The sequence below is a fragment of the Sparus aurata genome, chromosome 8 (assembly GCF_900880675.1).
Source record: "Sparus aurata chromosome 8, fSpaAur1.1, whole genome shotgun sequence".
Classification (NCBI taxonomy): Eukaryota; Metazoa; Chordata; class Actinopteri; order Spariformes; family Sparidae; genus Sparus; species Sparus aurata.
Window position 1 is genome coordinate 19,189,126 of NC_044194.1, and position 5,884 is coordinate 19,195,009.

The 5,884-nt window shown below is 39.1% G+C and overlaps 1 long non-coding RNA gene across 1 annotated transcript; it reads left to right on the top strand.

The window, feature by feature from the left end:
• The first annotated feature begins 1,139 nt into the window (after window positions 1-1,139).
• Window positions 1,140-2,453, top strand: LOC115587262 (uncharacterized). Its single transcript, XR_003984994.1, has 3 exons — window positions 1,140-1,257; window positions 1,971-2,036; window positions 2,126-2,453. It is a non-coding gene; the product is annotated as an uncharacterized LOC115587262 (long non-coding RNA).
• Window positions 2,454-5,884: the final 3,431 nt, after the last annotated feature.

Sequence of the window (5,884 nt, forward strand, 5' to 3'; positions counted from 1 at the left end):
CCATCCTTTTAACAGGTTTTGCAGACAATTAACGCATGGCATGCCAATTCTAAGAAAGCACATGCGGTGTAAATTTATGCTGGATGGTTCCAAGGTATAAGAAGTTTACATGTGTGAACTGCCTGGTTTGATGACATGGAGATGAATGGATGCTTGTTCCTAACAAAAGTGGCTGCAGTGAAATTTAATGTTGCATGTGATGGTGGAGGTAAATGAAGTACTGCTATCCCAATTTACCATTGACTTACTGTTAAGACTGAACGTGCATATAGAAGGCATGAATAAAGATGGCTCTCCTGCACTCACAATTTTACTATGCTAATTTGATTTTCTCTAACTTTTAGTTGTTTTCATGAATAAAGAAATGTTCGTTAAATCTACCAAGGATGTTATGCTTTTGCCTATAGCCATTTGTTGGTTGGTTGGTTTGTCAGCAGGATTATACAAAAACTACCCGACAGACTTCCACATTTGTATGAGTTACTTCAATTTCATGCAGATCAAAATATAATTCCAGATTTATTGGAGTTAAATCTGTTTTATATGACATTTGATTAGACTTGATGTGGACTATTTGCTCTACTGAGCGCTGTTCTAGTTTATTTACTGTATCATCTGGATCTTTTGACTATCATTCCCAAATATATACCCACTAAACATTTAGACGTCTTATGGACGTGCAGATCATGTCTATATTGCGTCCATCAGTCCAAGACCAATTCTGGACCTCTTCACAACGTGCAAACTAGGTCCACAATTTGGACGTCTAATCATGACCCCACTTGGACGTCAATATGCAGTTGAACATTTGAACGTCGGGCTAGGTCACTTTTTTGGACGTCTAAGACAGGTGCAGGGAATTGACATGATGTAAGTAATTTATGTATTTATTATTATTATTATTATCATTATTATTATTATTATTATTATAGGAGTAGTACTAGTAGTATGGACATGATTATTTTGTGATTAAACATTATTTTTGAATAAAAGTAATGTTTTTGTTTGTGTACATTTTCCTGTTTTTCTTTTCTAAAACAGTGTAATTCTGTTTGAGACAAAAATATATATATACATACAGTCAACGCCATTTTGATTGGCTGAGGCGTTGTGTCATTAGAACGAACATCCTAATAGCCATTCCCATTGGCCCAGGTGTTTGTCTTCGTTTGAAGCAATTGGCCGCTCGGCTCTGTGCACCGTTGACCTATACAACAACTTACAGCAGTCCGAAAATCAGCGTCCACTAAATTGCAGGTAAGTTTGGTCAGCTTATAGACCCATAAGTTAATTTTAGGTTCATTTATGCATTTATAGCGTTTGCCGTTTTAGCTTTGTTGTGTTAATCTACTTCAAATCTGTTGTCGCTGTAATTAGCATTACATCTGCTAACGTTAGCTTTTGAACACAACCAACTTTGTTTACAACGAGGCCAGCGAAAAATCAATACATAGAATGACGCGCTTGAGCCATGGGCTGTTACCCAACCATCGTCGGCAACAGGAGCCTCCAGTGTTAACGAGCAGGAGGGCCATTGTGGTGAGCTGGGAAGCGGGTGTTAGCAGCGGATGTTAACCGCTACCGCTCGTCGAAGTTAGCATAAAGCTACCTCATCACAACGGCCATCATACTTGTTAAGTTACCGGTCAAGGCTTTTTTGTCGGTGATGGCCGTGTATGGGTCCGTGGCTCCAGCGCTTCACTCAGACTGTAGTTATTTTTCTTTGCGGTGCTGCTGCTGACAGAGACGTGCCTGCACTTGCTAACATCCGGGACAGCTAATGGGGCTAGCAGCACAACAAAACAAAACAAAGCAAAATACTAATATACAGGCGGGAGGAGGGGGAGCTTCAGACACAACCACGTGGGGGTTCCAAACAAATGCATAACAATTTAGTGCAATGGAGTTCTGAGTTCAGTATTGTAAAGCTTTAGGTGGGTGTCTCTAAATCAGTCTTATCCTTTTGTCAGGTGGTGTTTGGTCCTCTTTTGAAAGTGGAGTGGGGTTTCCAGCCCTTTGGAAGCCACCTAAACAAGGTACAGATTGTGACCTCATGCTCCTTTGCACACACCCAGTCAAATAAATTATAAGACTAAACTGACTTATACTGCATCTGTGTCTACAGATGGCTATGAAAATGAGAGAATGGCGACGTTATGACAGCGAAGATGGACATCAGAGCATTGACATTAATATTGATGTTGTGGCTGGGAGTTGTAGCAGTGTAGTTGTAGCAGTGTGCCTGGGACCCCACGCAGTTTAACAAGTGACAGCGTTCCTGAGACATCACATGGTTTTGATTTTGACACTGATGTGGACTGTTTGTCCACTGACTCTGAATATGAACCAAATGATGATGAGGCCGAAGTGATCAGCAGCCTTGAAGATGACCTGAGACAGTGGGCTACAGACAAAGGGAATGTGTGTTTGAAAATTAACCATTTATGTGTGGAAAAAAAAAGCCAGATTTTTGTTTATTTTCACAAGATGAATCTGGTAAGCCCTTTAATTTTTCTGTGTTCAGTTTGATTTTTACCCCAGTGTTCACACTTAAAAAATAAATAAAAAAATAAAAAAATATATATATGTATATGTGTTTAATTGTTTTATATTTTAATTTTTCTTGTGTTTGTACATAGTCACTCAGGACTAACCCTATTTTTGTAGTACAGACCAAAGAGGTGTAATTTTATTTATTGTATTTTACCACTTTGTTTTTTTCAAACTTAATTGAGGGTTATGCTGCCTGCTGTTAAGAAGTAGTAGCCTAGTAACTAGTATTTCTCAACTGAATCCTGGAGATTGGATTGTGATTTATTATTTTTAACAGCATGCCACCTTCTGAAATGGGACTACATTTATGCATAGAAACTAGAAGCAGTACAGTATAAAAACAATGTCTAATATGAGTTCTAATTTGACGTTGAAATGACGTCCACAAAGACCATATTTGGACTAGAAATAGCTCCTGTACGGTGGTACTGTGGATGTCATAATTGGACGTTAAGTATACGTCGAAAAAAAGACATCGTCTGGAGTAACAGTCTGCACCTTGAGGTGACCAAAATTAGACGTGCAAAAATGACTTGGAAAAGACGTTGTTTGGACGTCACTCTGCGCAGTGAGTATAGTCCATATTTGCAAACTTTTTTGTTCAGGAAATGAAGCACTTTTCAAGCAAATTCCGGGATAAGCCACATCCAATGCACTTCTTACTTTTTAATCTACTTGTGACATAAACCGTCTATGTTGAAACTGGGAGGAAATCTGCTCCAGTTTGCTACAACAAAAGTGGTGAATTCTGCTTGAGGTTGCACGGGTAATGGGTATGAATGGACAGAAAAATCAATAAAAACAAACTCTGATTCACTCTTGGCAGGAGAAAGATGTGTCTGTTCAGGTCAAAGATGTTGTTACTTGGGGAAACAGCTCCAGAGTTTTGCAGAGTTCTATGACCCCACTTCCTTAATGCAAAAACTGAGAGAGTGAAACAGAGACGGCCTACAGTGGAGAAAATAACAACTTGAGTTGAGTTTGAAATCTGTCTGTCTGACCTGTCACATCCATACATACACAAACACCACTCACATAGTGAACGTGTGTTATAACATCAGACGTCAGTGCTGTCAGGGAACTAGGCTATTGGCTATTTGCGGCCAAAAGATGGACTGCAAAAACAGCCCAGCTGTCAAATACGTCCAAATAAAACCAGACAAGTTGCATCTGAACACAGCTTGTTTGTGGGATGCAGCAGTCTCTTTGAGTGAGAAGGAACACTCTTAGTTTTAAAACAACTGCTCTGGTCAAGATAACGCCCCTCCACTCCCACTCTGCACTGCTGCTGCTTGGAAACAAAGGCAGCCCTGTTCCCTTTTTTAAAGTGAGATGCGAGGAAACCCATCTAACCAGTGGCTGTAAGTCTGATTCAGAAGGAGAGCCTTCATTCTGACAGCCACTCTTATTGTACTTAGAGGGGTTTGAGCTGTGGAGAAGAACAGAATGTCCCCCTAGGTTTTAGGGAGATTCTCCTTCCTCCTCAACTCATGTACTTACATTAATTTACACATATTCATTTACATTGAATATGTGTAAATACATTTTTTTCTCCGTCTCTCTTGGTTACTTATACAAACTATGACTTGGGTCAGATTTTCCATGACAATCAAGTTCATGCACAAGTGCCTTTTCTCAGTGCGTCAAACTGGGATTCGTACAGTACAGTTCTTTCGTTTTTGTTTTGGCCAGTAGCCATGTTGCTAATGCAACAGTAAAACCACAGAGAAATGGAGAAATGGAGTCAAAAAGTTTTATTTCCCACTTTGAATTGAAGTATTATGTTAATGTGCAGCAAACACTTTTCAAGCATGGCACTGCATTGTATTTTCTCCACTAGAAAGAAACACGCGAGGGCACTAAATCAATTTTCTCGACTGTAAGGGCACGCTAAAATGGACTTAATCAAAATTGGACCACTGTAGATGGCACATGTTTTTCTACTCTAAGGGCATCCAAAAGGGCACTTCTGCAACATTTATTTCAAAGAGGTTTCATTGGCAAGTGTAGTTGTAGCACACTTTAATAGTTTTGAATCACATGAAATCAGCTCCTTTAAAAATCTGACACAATGCATTTTAGTTTTTTTGGAGAGTCTTCTTAGAGCAAATCTATTTTTTCTTTAGAAAATGCTTAGGTTAAGGAATTCCCTCCCTTCACACGGTGGACTTAGCTGGTACAACAGAACATACAGGAGCCAATCTCTATGTTAATACTGGCCACATATTCATAGAATGGTGTCTGAAGGGTCATCATTCAACCAAAAACTCCCACCATCAGGGATAATGGTAATAGTTACTATTGACATCACTGTAGATCAAATAATTTTTTCATTTTTCTTCCTATGGGGTTATCACGATACTATGCACCCTGGGACTATATAGCTTCTACACGATGAAAAATGTGTTCCTTTTGCCAAAAACCACTTGAAATTAAACACAAAATTAATACCTGTAGCACCGAAAATGTAATTACATGCCACTGTATTGCAGCATTATGTCTTCCAAGAATTAACAGAAAAATGTCCATTGGGGACCTGATATGACAGCACCTGGCATCACAAACATTACATCACAGTATAATTATGCATAATATGTATAATTAATACTAATGAAGTATTCCATTTTACAATATTACAATCCAAATGGCTCAAGATCATAGCCTCAAATTACAAATTAAGTGTGAATGTGTGTGTGGTTGTGTGTGGATTATCGTAGCAAAATAATCCATTTCCCAGATGGTGAAATTTGTCACCCTCCATAATGTCACAGTCACGAAATAATAATTAAAGGCAGTGATACTAAAGCCTCTGAAATGTTGCAGCTCTGCTGCAATAAAGTTGTAACCTGCTCCTGCCTATTGTCAACTAACTACCCTGCAAACAGAGAAACCCTTCAAGGCATTATATTACCAGTACTATAGCATTACCAGACTTGCAAGTGCTGTTACTCAAGCCAGAGGAAGTTCAGCATTAGCACCATAAAGCTTTGTTCACAGTGAGCAGGCGAAGGTTTCAGTACTGTCCAATTCCTGGGGGGAGCTGCCTACCAAGGACTGAGTTGAAAATCCAATCAGACGAGGAAAAGAACAAAAAGGATTGATTGCACTCTACCTGTTCATTCCATGTAAAGTATTGACAGTGCACTGTGCTGCAGGGTAATCCAGTCAAAGAGAAAAGAAAATCTCATTTTTGAGCCTTGGTAAACAGTCCAGAAGTTCTGGCAAAATAATCTTTTTCCCAGATGGTAAAATTTGAGGGAGATGATCTCTTATTTCTCTGCTGTTCTACGTTGATTTCACTCATGCGCAATCGATGTCCTGCTGTTGTTTT